This window comes from Capra hircus, chromosome 12 (assembly GCF_001704415.2).
Source record: "Capra hircus breed San Clemente chromosome 12, ASM170441v1, whole genome shotgun sequence".
Taxonomy (NCBI): Eukaryota; Metazoa; Chordata; class Mammalia; order Artiodactyla; family Bovidae; genus Capra; species Capra hircus.
In genome coordinates, this window is record NC_030819.1 from 33366702 (window position 1) to 33381919 (window position 15218).

The window sequence follows — 15218 nt, forward strand, 5'->3', positions numbered from 1 at the left end:
TTAGTCTCTATTGTGAAATATGTTCCCATAAACTTTATACCAGTTTACAATCCACCCTCAGCACATGAATGTCCACACATTGGCTTATTTATTGGATTTAGAATCGTCATTTATTAGTCTCTTTAATGATTTAATAGGTGAAAGTGGAATCATTTTGGCTCAAATGCATATTTTTATAATTTTACTGGTTATTTTCTTATTTTGTGAATTATCCATTGATTAATATTACAGATTTCTTATTGCTTTCTTATTTTCTTTACAGGAAAATGTTTATATGTCTGACATCTTTTTATGTCAGAAATATTTATTTTTACTTTCCCAGTATTCATTTGGCTTCTAATTCTGATTTTTCACTAGCAGTTTCTAACTTTGTAATTCTCTCTCTTTCCCCTTATGAATTCTTTCACTCCTTAAAACCCCTGTAGACCATCAATAAAACTTTTTTTCTGACCTCAAAATCCAAGCGATCACCAAATACTGTAACTCTTCTCCTAGATCTGTCTTGATTGTCTTTCTTTCTATATTCAAGCTGGCATGATCTGCTTCCTGTGTTAACAGCTTCCTACCTATATTCCCAATCTCTAGACTTTCACTCTTAATCCATTCTCACAAGTCACCACTCTGCTTAAAATTCTTCAATGGCCCCCATTTCTGTCAGGATAAAATCCAAATTGTTGGCAAGTCTGTACCTGCTGTAGGTCTTCTTTCTTCCCACTCCCCATGCTTCACTCAAGCTCTACTTTCAGCTAGACTAGGGAGTTTAGCCACGCAGTTGTATCTGACTTTTTGTGTCCCCATGGACTGCAGCCTGCCAGACTCTTTTGTCCATGGAGTTTTCCAGGCAAGGATACTGGAGTGGGTTGCCATTTCCTTCTCCAGGGGATCTTCCCAACCCAGTGGTTGAACCTGGGTCTCCTGCATTGCAGGCAGATGCTTTACCATCTGAGCTACTGCTAGACTATGTCATTCCAATTCCTGAGGGCTCCATCCTTTTCATCACCTTTATGCTGTTGCTCACTCTACAGTTTTTGCCTAAAGCATTCTTCTGAGCCTCTCTTCACCCTTATTCTCCTTTCAGGAAAGACTTTTCAGGTTGCACATTACATATCCTCCTAGAGGCATTCAGTGATGCCATCACAACCTGTCTGTACCTCCACTTCTCCAGGCTGAGTTAAGAGGCTTACTAAGTGTTCGCAAGGCAAGGAGTACCTCTCCATAACAGCATTACCATACAGACTGCCTGTTTGTGTGGCCAAATAGTTTGTCTCCAACACACACACACATTGTAAATCTGAGGGTTGTAACCAAGACCATTTTCTCTACAGTTGTATTTCCAAATATTATTATTGTATCTGGCACATAATCAATTCTAGAGGAACATTTGTTGCAAAAATGAGATGAATAAGTATTTACACATTTTCTTCTAATTAAAGAATGTATTTTATTGTTACATAGAAACTCCAATCTATATGAATTTACTTTGATAATCTCTTTCCCACTGATACATGATTTTTCCTTTGTCACATAAAAAATTTCTTATATATTCAAGAATGTGCTTCATGGCTGTCTCTTCTGTTCCATAGATCTACCATTAGTTTCTTGCAACAGAAACCAACTATTTTAGTTATTGTCCTTTTATAATACATTTAAATATTTAATATAAGCATGCCTCACTAATTTCCCTTGTAGAAATTCTATCAGCTATTCTAATTATTAATTTCTTAAGATAAACATTAAAATTATTTTCTTTGATTTCAAAACAAATATTCTATTAACACTTTTGATTGGAACTGCATGAATCCTATAAAATGGTTTAAGAAGAGCTGACATTGATGACATTCAATCTGTTCATCCAGGAATCTACTCAAAGATGTTTTTTCTCAACAAAGTTTAGGCCTTATAGTAAACTTCTGTGATTTTCTTAATCTAGGTCCCACATTTATCGTACGGAAATTTTTTCTCCATGTTTTACATCTCTTTGTGTTTTTGTGAAAGACTATGTAAGTCATAGTATCTTATTATACAAATATATGCATAATTAAGTAGGAACCCTAAATTTTCTTTTTATTCACTGGTACTGTGAGGTAAGTATGATCATACAAGTGACACTTGGTCAAAGTGGGGTCATAATTAAATCCAAGTCTATCTGGATTCCAGCCTTCTGTAGATTCCTTTCAAATGTTTACTTAACAAGAGAGAGAACACTGGGAAAGATGAGGGAGGAAGGTAAGGCTGCAGGGAGGCCATTTTCTCCAAAATATTTAAAATTAGTTCTTGACGTGGATGTACTATGCATTTCCTGTGGCTTCTGAGACTTTTCTGGAATACTGTCACAGTTTCCTGAGATGGGTATATTCTAGTTAAAAAAGTATGGTCTATATGATTTATTACTTTCTCCCAGAAGGTTCCGTTAAAAGGAGACTTAATCATATTTTAGGCCAGGAAAACTTGGGTCTAGAAACAGAGAGTAAATTATTTAGACGCTTAGAGCTCTCAAGTATACAATTACAATGAGTTCAGAACTAGAAGTAAGCCAGTTGTTGTTTAATGGATAGCTATAAAAAGCACTTTTCCATTTAATAATCACAGTAAAAGGATGATTCATATCTTTAAAAATTTAGCAACTAACATAAACACAAATCTAATAAATATAGCTGTTCTTTGACAGAACATCCATTTAAGGAAGGGCCTTCACCAAATTCTAAAATCACATGGATTTCTTTACAATGGACTAGAAACCCTTAAGAAATATATTTGAATCAGTTCTGATGAGATGGATGAAACTGGAGCCAATTATACAGAGTGAAGTAAGCCAGAAAGAAAAACACCAATACAGTATACTAACACATATATATGGAATTTAGGAAGATGGCAATGACGACCCTGTATGCAAGACAGGAAAAAAAGACACAGATGTGTATAACGGACTTTTGGACTCAGAGGGAGGGGGAGAGGGTGGGATGATTTGGGAGAATGGGAATTCTAACATGTATACTATCATGTAGGAGTTGAATCACCAGTCCATGTCTGACGTAGGGTGCAGCATGCTTGGGGCTGGTGCATGGGGATGACCCAGAGAGATGTTGTGGGGAGGGAGGTGGGAGGGGGGTTCATGTTTGGGAACACATGTAAGAATTAAAGATTTTAAAATTTAAAAAATAAAAAAAAATTAAAAAAATATATATTTGATAAAGACTTTTGATTCCATGTCTGACGTAGGGTGCAGCTTGCTTGGGGCTGGTGCATGGGGATGACCCAGAGAGATGTTGTGGGGAGGGAGGTGGGAGGAGGGTTCATGTTTGGGAACGCATGTAAGAATTAAAGATTTTAAAATTTAAAAAAAAAATAAAAATTAAAATTAAAAAAAAAAGTAAACTTCAAGCAACTACAGACAAGTTTCCAGTAATTAATACACAAAACCCTTATTTCAAAGTTCTCAGCAAGAGAAACATGATCAACCAATAGCCTAGAAGCAGGATAATGCCAGAAGACAAACTGTGGGACCAGCAAAGTTTTCCCATGGACCACTGGCTGGTCAATGAGTCTATCACATCCCTCTTGAAGAGTGCTTGGAGTCGATGCCCAAATCATAGGGTCGCTATCAGTGAAAATCGCTTAAGTTGACTGCTTAGTTAACTATATACAGTTCATTCCACAGTCTGGGCTTTGTCATTCAAAACATCTCCTCTTTGTTGACAAAGTCCCCAGGAAAATGAATCTCTCAGCTATTTCAGTCAAAATTCCAGCAGTTAGAGGAGTCAGCCAGGTGAACAGCACCTACAGACTGGCAGCCGAGGTGAGGCTGGCTCTGAGTGTGAATATCACAACCTGCAACCTACATACAACCTACATGTGCATACTACGTCATCTTCTTAGACGGGGCTGACTGCTCCAGTTGCAAACTTATGTTAGTTGGCTCCAAGATTTTACATGAAGCTAAAATTTTAATAAAAATCCTGGCCTTTTATCTGAATTCTCTGTCTACCCTGACATTCAGAATCGACCAAATATTTTACTAAAATTTTTATTGATGTAATCTCACAGTTTTCTCAAATTGATTTTCCTAGTACTTAAGTTCTAGAAGACAGCAAACACCAGAAGGACCTTTTGTGCATTATAAACGGTGGAAGAGAAAGCCCGTTTTAAATCTGATCACATTTCATGACAAAATTATAATCCACAAATGCCACCCTTTAGCTTTCTGATTGCTATAAATGTTTGAAAACCAATTATAAAATTCCTCAGTAACCTTTGAGCACTGAGCTCTAAATGCCTCTGAGATGGCAGGTGACCTGCTCAGCAATGGAAAGTGATGGAAGCTCTAGAATTCAAGGCCGAGACAGATATGCTGTGGGAAGCATCCTTCTGAAGGAAAGAGAGCTCTCGTTCTAAGTGTGATTAGCGCCTGGGTTTGACTCCCACAGCTCTGAGTTTTGAATGGAAATGGTGGAGAAAAAGCACAGGTCAGACAAATCAGCTTAGCTATTAATTATAAAGGAAAGCCTGGTTGAAATAACTTTTCTATTCCTATCAAAGGACTTCTAAAACTGGTTTTTCAGGACTAGGATTTCAATAGACATTGAAAATCGCCCCCACGTACATTAATCAATTTGTAAATTGGAATTCAGGATATAACACAGTCAAGTTGGCAAAATGCACACGAACGAATTTCTGCAGGAAACTGCATACGACCCCGCAGCCAGTTAATCCTGCCCTGCTTTATTCCTTGGTACATTCACTCAATAAACATGATTTTCTTATTTGGAGAGGACACGGCGGAGGGCTAGCCCTCTCACACAGCTCAGTGACTGACTTGCAGTGTTTTCAGCAGCCAAGAAAAACAAATAAGACTTCTTATCTCTAAAACGGTAGAGCTCACCATTTCAGTAAAAGCATCATCTGTGAAGACAGGGAGCTCCTTTTAAAAAAGGTTTTTATAATATCTTGAGAAAGTAAACCAGTAAATGCTGGCCCGTCGACTTATAGAATTTACTATCCTTATGTGTGACCAGATTTGCCAGCTGACAGCTCCCACATGGAAACTCAAATAGGATTTCATTTCTCTACTGCCAGAAATGTGTAAAATTGTGGAGGATTTAAAAGCAACGCCATCTAAAATCACAACAAAGAGCAGCAGAGCTGTGGACAAGCAGAGCAGCCAGTTGGAAGCTGTCAAAATTTCACTGGAAAGAGGACAAAGTTAAGAGAGTAAGTTCTAATTTTAACCACTTGTAAAGGAAGCAGAGAAAGTGACGCAATAAAGCAAATGTCTTTACCTTTGCAAATATAATTCAACTTACCTGTCTTGGGCAGAAAACCAGGACTTTCTGTCTAAACAATCTGCAGTGATTCCCTCGGGTGATCCAGCTGAGACGAATGAGTACGTGGGGTTTACTGAAAGCAGTTTCCACCTCCACCTGCCTGCGTTAATGAACAGTTCAGAGGCTTCTCCTTCAGTGGCTGAGTCACCCAGGGAGGGGGTGGGTGGTATGAGAGAGGGTGTCACCTTGTACAAATACCAATTCAATTAAACCAGCTCACTCACCGACCTGCTGTCTTTGGTGAATTCTTTCTGCAATTTATGGCCTTGGTAGACCAAAAATATGTACTTCTGTTATCACCCTTTTAATTGGCATCAACAGTACATACAACTCTACCTTGACCAGATGCCATAGTATCCAGCCTATTTTTGGATTCTCTTTTAAAAAACAAAACAGAAAACTTAAGCTGGGAGGGATCTCTTCTCTGCCCATGGTGCCTGGAAGACTGGGGCCCAGATACACACACAGGAAATGCACTGCTATTTGGAATCAAGATCCTTAGGAGAGAAAAGAGATCAGGAAATAGGAAAGCAATCTGTTACATCCTGAAGTAAACGTAAGAATTCTGATCGTTTTGTGATTTCACCACCTATAAAAATGTGAAAAGCATCCTGGAAACTTCTTTCTCATCTGAGAGCAGCAGTAGACTCCAGTGTCGAAACGTGCTTGGAGAGCAAAGAACACTGAAGTGGAGCCACACGAGGTGGGGGCCCTCATTACAGGTTCTGAAATGTACCTTCCGTGACAGCCAGGAGTCTTCAAAGAAGCTTAGTGAATCCGGAACACTGCTGAGAGGAACGAGTCATTAGAATGTCCTGGGTCATCTTTATTCATCTGCCACACCAATAATTAACCAAATCCTCCCCATTTCAAGACAGTTCCTGAAAAACCACAGTCCAGCAGAGCTATAGTCATAGAAGTGACCTATAAAAAGATACAGAAACATTCCCATTAAAAGGCTTTGGCAATTGCAGGATGCAGTCGTTATGGACTGGGACTATCCTATCTTAATGTGCCCTTATTCTGTGTTGAGGATTTGAACATTTAAAATGGAAAACAAGGACTTCCCTGGCCATCCAACGGTTGAAACTCCATGCTTCCGATGCAGGGGACAGGGATTCGATCCCTAGCCATGGAGCTGAAATCTTACATGCTGTGTGGCTCGGCCAAAATTTTTTTTAAAAAATAAAGTCAAATGGAAAATGTTCTCCAAAGGTTTTATTTATATATACATATATATGTATATAAGTGGTGGTGGTGGTGGTGGTGGTTTAGTCGGTAAGTTGTGTCCGACTCTTGGGACCCATGGACTGTAGCCCCCTAGGCTCCTCTGTATGTGGGATTCTCCAGACAAGAATACTGGAGAGGGTTGCCATTTCCTTTTGCAATGTATATATGTATGTCTATATTCCCTGGTGGTTTAGACGATAAAGAATCTGCCTGCAAACCAGGTTTGATCCCTGGGTTGGGAAGATCCCCTGGAGAAGGAAATGGCTATCCACTTCAGTATTCTTGCCTGGAGAATCCCCATGGACAGAGGAACCTGGTGGGCTACAGTCCATGGAGTCGTAAAGAGTTGGACACGACTGAGCAATTAACACTTTGACTTGAGATATATATATATACACACATACATATATATGTGTATATATACATGTTTATTCAGTGCTTTCAGAGAATTTTATGTCTGAAAGGCATTTTAGAAATACATTTTAAATTTCTGTGAGGCCCATAAATATTGGTTGGACTGAGGTTTGGATATTAATATTACAGATGAGATAGTTGAAAAACCAAGATGTGACTTGGCTCATCTCAAAAAATAAGTATTTTTTGAAATATTATATTCAGGATCATTTAGTATTCATTTAGCTGAATGAAGGGCTAAAACAGTTTCAGAGTTAGCTTGTAGGAACAAGTAATATATTACAGAATGCTTAAATGTATGTTTTCATCCTTTGTAGAATATAGAAACAGAAAATAATTTTCTACTTTGCAATGAAGAAAAATATACTGCCCAAGATACATTATAGATTTTGAGCTTCGAAACAATCATTTCCGCATGGAATTGAAGATTTTTATTATTAAAATTGTTTAATTATTACTGTATTATTCTTTGACCTATGCTTTTACCTATACTACTAAGTCACATCAGTGTCTTTCCATTTAGAACTAAGTCTTTGATTCAAAAAAGGGCTAATTCTAAACACCTGGACAAAATTCAGACTTCCTCATTGCCGAACAGACATTCAGGCAAGACTGCTGAAAATTAAGAATCTCAAAGTTCAAAGAGGTCAATCAAGTATGTGCCCGGGGGTGGAGGCGGTCAAATAGGTTTAGCCTTAGTTTCACTCAGGCTTTGAGCTGGGGAGCTTTGAACATGCTTAGAATAACTCAGCTCTACCACGCCTAGTTTACTGTGAGAGGCAGTTCTTGAGACCTCTAGAATGTAAGCTCCTAGGCTGGGATGGCAAATGTTTTATACAGGTTGCCAATGTCAACCGCTTGGCATTAGCTGCCTGGGGTGATAAAATGAGGTTTGTAAGGTGACTTTGAACTTACATACAAGACTCCTTTCGGAGAAGGCAATGGCAGCCCACTCCAGTACCTTTGCCTGGAGAATCCCAGGGATGGGGGAGCCTGGTGGGCTGCCGACTATGGGGTCGCACAGAGTCAGACACGACTGAAGCAACTTAGCAGGAGCAGCAGCAGCAGCAGCAGACTCCTTTGTGGTGTGCTCAGTAATGCCTGGGAGAAGGCAATGGCACCCCACTCCTGTACTCTTGCCTGGAAAATCCCATGGACGGAGGAACCTGATAGGCTGCAGTCCATGGGGTCATACAGAGTTGGACACGACTGAGTGACTTAGCATCAGCAGTAGCAGCAGCAGTAGTGCCTGACTCTTTGTGACCCCATGGACTGTAACTCACCAGGCTCCTCTGTCCATGGGATTCTCCAGGCAAGAATACTGGAGTGGGTTGCCATTTCCTCTGCCAGGGGATCTTCCCAACCCAGGGATGGAACCTGCAACCCCTGTCTCCTGCTTTGGCAGATGGGTCCTTTACCACTAGCACCACCTGGGAAGCCCCACATAGGGGAGAGCCACTATCGATTGGTTCTCAGACAGGGGAATGTTTGCTGAACCTATTGCCTGAAACAGGACAGTGCTTTTTCTATGTATTGTATTCCAGTGAAACAGCAAAAAAATGAGCACTTATAACTACATTATAAGGAAAGTAGCAAATACTTATACAACACTGTCTGTGTGCTACGCATTGTTTTAAGAACTTGCCATACGTTCATTTAAGAATTGCTAATGTTATGTGCCAGCCTGAATGGGAGGGGGATTTGGAGGAGAATGGATACATGTATATGTATGGCTGAGTCCCTTTGCTGTTCACTTGAAGCTGCTGCTGCTGCTAAGTCACTTCAGTTGTGTCTGACTGTGCGACCCCAGAGACAGCAGCCCATCAGGCTCCCCCGTCCCTGGGATTCTCCAGGCAAGAACACTGGAGTGGGTTGCCATTTCCTTCTCCAGTGCATGAAAGTGAAAAGTGAAAGAGAAGTTGCTCAGTCGTGTCCGACGTTACTATAATATTTTTAAATTAATTTATTTTTATTGAAGGATTGCTTTACAGAATTTTGTTTTCTGTTGAACCTCAACACAAATCAGCCATAGGTATACATATATCCCCTCCCTTTTGAACCTCCCTCCCATCTCCCCCTCCATCTCACCCCTCTAGGTTGATACAGAGCCCTGGTTTGAGTTTCCTGAGCCATACAGCAAATTCCCGCTGGCTATTTTACGTATGGTAATGTAAGTTTCCATGTTACTCTTTCCATACATCTCACACTCTCCTCCTGTCTCCCCATGTCCATAAGTCTATTCTATATGTCTGTTTCTCTGCTGCTGCCCTGTAAGTAAATTCTTCAGTACCATTTTTCTAGATTCCATATATATGTGTTGCTGCTGCTAAGTTGCTTCAGTTGTGTCCGACTCTGTGCAACCCCATAGATGGCAGCCCATCAGGCTCCCCCATCCCTGGGATTCTCCAGGCAAGAACACTGGAGTGGGTTGCCATGTCCTTCTCCAATGCATGAAAGTGAGGAGTGAAAGTGAAGTCACTCTGTTGTGTCCGACTCTTAGCGACGCCATGGACTGCAAGCCTACCAGGCTCCTCTGCCCATGGGATTTTCCAGGCAAGAGTACTGGAGTGGGTCGCCATTGCCTTCTCCGATATATGTGTTAGAATATGGTATTTATCTTCCTCTCTGACTCACTTCACTCTGTATAATAGGTTCTGGGTGCATCCACCTCATTAGAACTGACTCAAATGCGTTCCTTTTTATGGCTGAGTAATATTCCATTGGGTATATGTACCACAACTTCTTTATCCATTCATCTGTCAGTGGACATCTAGGTTGCTTCCCTATTCTAGCTATTGTAAATAGTGCTGCAATGAACAACGGCGTACATGTGTCTCTTTCAATTTTTATTTTCTCAGGGTATATGCCTAGGAGTAGAATTGCTGGGTCATATGGTGGTTTTATTTCTAGTGTTTTAAGGGATCTCCATACCATCTTCCATAGTGGCTGTATCAATTTACATCCCCACCAACAGTGCAAGAGTGTTCCCTTTTCTTTACACCCTCTCCAGCATTTATTGTTAGTGCATTTTTGATGATGGCCATTCTGACTGGTGTGAAGTGATATCTAATTGTAGTTTTGATTTGCATTCTCTAATAATGAGCGATGTTGTACAATACTGTTAATTGACTATACCCTCAATACTAATTACAAAGTTTAACGTAAAAAAAAAAAAAAAAGAATTGCTATGAGAAATCCTCACCTCCTCCTGGTCTGAATGTTTGTGTCCTCTCAAAACTCACATGTGAAATCCTAACCTGCAAAGATAATAATGCTCTGAAATGGGGCCTTTGGGAAGTGCTTAGGTCATGAGGGTGGAGTCTTCTTGAATGGGATCATTGTTCTTATAAAAGAGTTCCCACCCCTCAGAGCTTTCTAGCCCCTCCCACCACTAAAGACACAGTAAGAAGATGCAGGCTGTGAACCATGAAAAGGGGCCTCACCCCACCATGCTGGCAGCCTAATCTCAGACTTCCCAGCCTCCTGGAAGAATCAAATTCCTATTGTTTCTAAACTACAAGGTCTGTGTAATTTTGTTTTAGCCACCTGAATAGACTAAGATACCCTCTCATCCCACAGAGATTCAAAAAGTGATGCTGAAAATCCAAAAGAAAAATATAAACAGGACAAATCAGCAACTCAAAGCTCTCACATCTGTCATGCAGGGACTCGGAGAGGCTGAAAGATAGAAGCTTCCCACTTTCCTCCCAGATGGAGAAAAGAAATGTTATGTACATGTTGCAACAAAAGCAGTATCATTAGAGTGATAATTACAGTGCCAATTTCTCTTGGGCTGGGAGTAGACAGATGCCAGAATTAATGAATTACTGCCTTACTTCCAGTGTTGCAAGAGCAAGTGCATTGCTTAATAGGCACTGGTAGTGCCAGCATGATGCCCAACAGAGACCCTGCGGGAACCTGGGCACCATCACTTGTGCAGACCCACCGCTCACTGTGGACAGTCACTTCAGTCTCAGGTCCATGTCTTTCTTAGTGCAAGGATTAGAATGACATCAATCTCTTTACCACCCAGACAGGGTGCAGTGAAGAGATCAGGTTTATTTAATCACAAATCCATACCTGCACTTTACACACAACACCGGGAGGACCCAAAAGGGCTCAGCCCTGAGTTCCTGAAGCTTTCTGACTCTTATTAATTCTCCAAACAGGTAACTACCTTTACCCAAAGAAACCAGCAGAGATAAGGCAAGGTAAATGATGATTATAATGACGATAAAAAATAACAACAGCAGCAACAATAGTTTAAAGATGTTCCAGTCACTGCTTAGGGCTTTCAGTTCAGTTCAGTTCAGTCGCTCGGTCGTGTCCAGTTCTTTGTTACCCCACGTGCTGCAGCATGCCAGGATTCCCTGTCTATCACCAACTCCTGGAGCTTGCTCAAATTCATGTCCATCGAGTCAGTGATGCCATCCAACCATCTCATCCTCTGTGATTCCCTTCTCCTCCCGCCTTCAGTCTTCCCGAGCATCAGGGTCTTTTCCAAGGAGTCAGTTCTTCAAATGAGTTGGCCAGAGTATTTTCAGCATCAGTCCTTCCAATGAATATTCAGGACTGATCTCCTTTAGGATGGACTGGTTGGATCTCCTTGCAGTCCAAGGGACTTCTCCAACACCAAAGTTCAAAAGCATCAATTCTTCAGCACCCAACTTTCTTTATAATCCAACTCTCACATCCATACATGACCACTGCAAAAACCATAGCTTTGACTAGATGGACCTTTTGTTGGTCTCTGCTTTTTAATATGCTGTCTAGGTTGATATTAGCTTTTCTTCCAAGGAGCAAGTGTCTTTTAATTTCATGGCTACAGTCACCATCTGCAGTGATTTTGGAGTCCAAAAAAATAAAACCTCTCACTGTTTCTATTGTTTCCCATCTATTTGCCATGAAGTGATGGGTCTGGATGCCATGATCTTAGTTTTCTGAATGTTGAGCTTTAAGCCAAATTTTTCACTCTTGTCTTTCACTTTCATCAAAAGGCTCTTTAATTCTTCTTCACTTTCTGCCATGAGGGTGGTGTCATCTGCGTATCTGAGGTTATTGATATTTGTCCCAGCACTCTTGATTGCAGTTTGTGCTTCATCCAGCCCAGCATTTCACATGATATACTCTGTGCATAAGTTAAATAAGCAGGGTGACAATATACAGCCTTGACATAATCCTTTCCCAATTTTGAGCCAGTCTGTTGTTCCATGCCCAGTTCTAACTGCTTAATGCTTTACGTATATTATTATTCCATTTAATCCTCACAAAAACCTTACACCATAGAAACCATAGAAACTGTGGTTAGGTGATAGACAGCAGAAAATGGAAGCCTAAGATCACACAGTTGGGAGTTAGACATGTCCAGAATTCCAGTCTAGACAGGCTGACTGCAGAGCCTGCAGTCTTGGGTTTGCAGGTCCACTGCCTCCCCAAAGTGCCAGAAAGGAGATGGGCTGGATTATAGGGTGAGCTACATTGACATCAGGTCTGAGCCCTGAATGATAGGCGACAGTAAAGAACAATGGCTTTTATCAGTAAATGCACATGTATGGACTTCCCAGGTGGTGCTACTGGTACAGAATCTGCCAGCTGGATTATAGGGTGAGCTACATTGACATCAGGTCTGAGCCCTGAATGATAGGTGACAGTAAAGAGCAATGGCTTTTATCAGTAAATGCACATGTATGGACTTCCCAGGTGGTGCTACTGGTACAGAATCTGCCAGCCAATGCAGGAGACGTAAGAGATGTAGGTTCGATCCCTGGGTCGGGAAGATCCCCTGGAGGAGGGCGTGGCAACCCACTCCAGTATTCTTTCCTGGAGAATCCCATGGACGGGAGAGCCTGGCTGGCTACAGTCCATGGGGTCGCAAAGAATAGGACACGACTAAAGCGATTTAGCACACGCACACACACACAGTTCTGGTACTGTTTCAGTCCCAGTGGACAGAAAAATTAACGAGACCTGGTGATTGGTCTCCAGGTGCTCTCCATGTTTGGGGAGATAGACAGTGAATTAAGTAATTATAATACATCAAGATAAAGTAATACAGAGCAATTTTGAGGGTGTCACATAGCGAGGAGAACTCAGAAGACGTTGTTGACACTCAGTTTTGAAGTTCAGGTGGCTGAGAGGGGAATGAACCATTCATCCATTCTGCCGTCCTGGATTTTCTTCTTAATGTTTCCAGATTTTGCTTATAGTTTGGAGTTTGGCAGTCTGAGGCATGCCTGGTTTAATTAATGAGAGACTAGGAGCAGAGCTTGCCAGGTAAGCAGGGCTTGCCACCAAACTCACCTCAGTAGTGTCAAAGTTGAGAAACCCCAACTGAAAGTTTTGTTAACTTCCTCCTTCTTGCTGTACCCACCAGAATCAGCCTTTTTTGCAGCCCAGCAAATTCAGTTCCCCATGGCCAAGAGTGAGATTTGGAGCAGACCTTATTTTATCACTTTACCAAAGCAACAGAGTCAGCATGGAGTGATCATTGATTATTTTAACGGCTCCAAAATCTTCCAACAATTTATCAAGATTCTAGTATTTTTATGTTAATATCTTTTTGCAAACAGCCTTACTTAAAAACCCAGACTGTTATTTCATAATTTCACTATCATTTTTTATTTTCTTCAATTCACAATCTTCCCACTTTACATTAGTCTCTCCACAGCCAAATATTTCATGGTATTACATCAAGCAGCCCCACGTGATCAGAGGCCAGGCCTGTAGATTTAGCTTTATTCTAAGCATGTAGCATAGTTGTGACACATAGTAACACCAGTATTGTGGACTGAATGAAGGGATAATAATCACAAACAGTAAAAGGACCTTGTTGTTGTTATTATTGTTCAGTTGCCCAGTCAGGTCCGACTCTTTGCCATCCCATGGACTGCGACCCCATAAAAGGACAGATACAACGTATAGTCACTGTTGGCCAAATATCCAGTTTATCTGCTTTCTAAATCTGATTTTCTAATCAAATTTTTCTATCTCTGGCTGGAATATAAGCTATAGACTATATAATAGGCTCAACTAAAGGCTATATGATCGGTTCTTCAACTCTCCTACAGGTTACAACTTTCACTATTCTCTTAAAAAAAGAGATTTCTCTGCATCTTATAGAGATTGCTCAAATCATATTAGCATAGCTGCCCTTATTGCCTAAGGTTGAATCCTTCACTGTCATCGCCTCCTCCTCCCCTCTCTCCATTCCATGTATGTGTGTTAAGTAGCTTCAGTCAAGTGTCTTTGTGACCCCATGGACTGCAGTCCACCAGGCTTCTCTGTCCACGGGATTCTTCAGGCAAGAATACTGGAGTGGGTTGCCATTTCCTTCTCCAGGGCATCTTCCTAGCCCAGGGACAGAACCTGTTTGCATCTCCTGCATTGGCAGGCAGGTTCTTCACCACTACCACCACCTGGGAAGCCCATTTCATATCCTCATCCAATTAAATGGTGACTGGCCCATCACTGCCAAGTCTATGCTTTAATTCAGCCCAACCTTCCCCTTCTGTACTCTCAGCACCCCTGCTTTGACTGGAAACCTCACCATCTTGAGGGAACACTACTTCCATCACCTGAGAACTGGCCTCTTCCTTGTTCAAATATGCCAGCTGAGTTCGTCAGACTTTTTCAGGTAGTAGAGAACAAGATAAACTCTGGGAAGAGCCATAGCACCCAAAATGATGACACTTAGAAATCTACAGTTTGTTATAAGAAAAAGACGCACTGTAGCAACACATTAAGGACAAGTCTCACAGCTAAAGACTGTCTCATTAAAGCGTCAGAAAAGTTACTTGTGGGTTCAGCTGTCCTTCCTCTGAAAGGGTCTTTGCAGGATATACTTTCTTTCTCATATCCAGAACCACTGACATGTGAATGAATCACCCAAATGGAGTCTCAGCTGGAATTTCTTACATGCTGCGAGTCACGTAGAGTATTCCTGCTGTGTGACTAGGGGTTCCAGAGTCTCACCAGGTATAGCCCTCAGTCTGTTATCAGTAAATTAAGCCAATCAGCTGGTTCAAACCACCCTGAAACTCTCAGGGTACAAATTAGAAAGCAATGCTATTAATTAGTATGTTTCAGATGAGGGCTGAGCATGTTTATTTATCATTTTAGTAGAATCATCAGGTTTATTCCAGGCCTGCTGAAACTAATTCTCACAACACAGGACGTTCAGTATAAAGATTCTGGGGACAGTCAGGAAGACAGAAGACAGTGTCAGCAGCCTTTTTTAGAAATTACATAATGTTC

At 41.1% G+C, this 15218-nt stretch overlaps 1 protein-coding gene across 9 annotated transcripts in view; it reads right to left on the reverse strand.

Annotated features, from left to right (window-relative positions):
* Positions 1-5441, reverse strand: part of SCEL (sciellin) — a 124403-nt gene extending 118962 nt beyond the window's left edge. For all 9 annotated transcript variants that reach the window (XM_018056487.1, XM_018056489.1, XM_018056485.1 and 6 more), the window contains exon 1: positions 5301-5441. The gene's annotated coding sequence lies outside the window, so the exon portion shown is untranslated. The remainder of the gene's footprint in view (positions 1-5300) is intronic.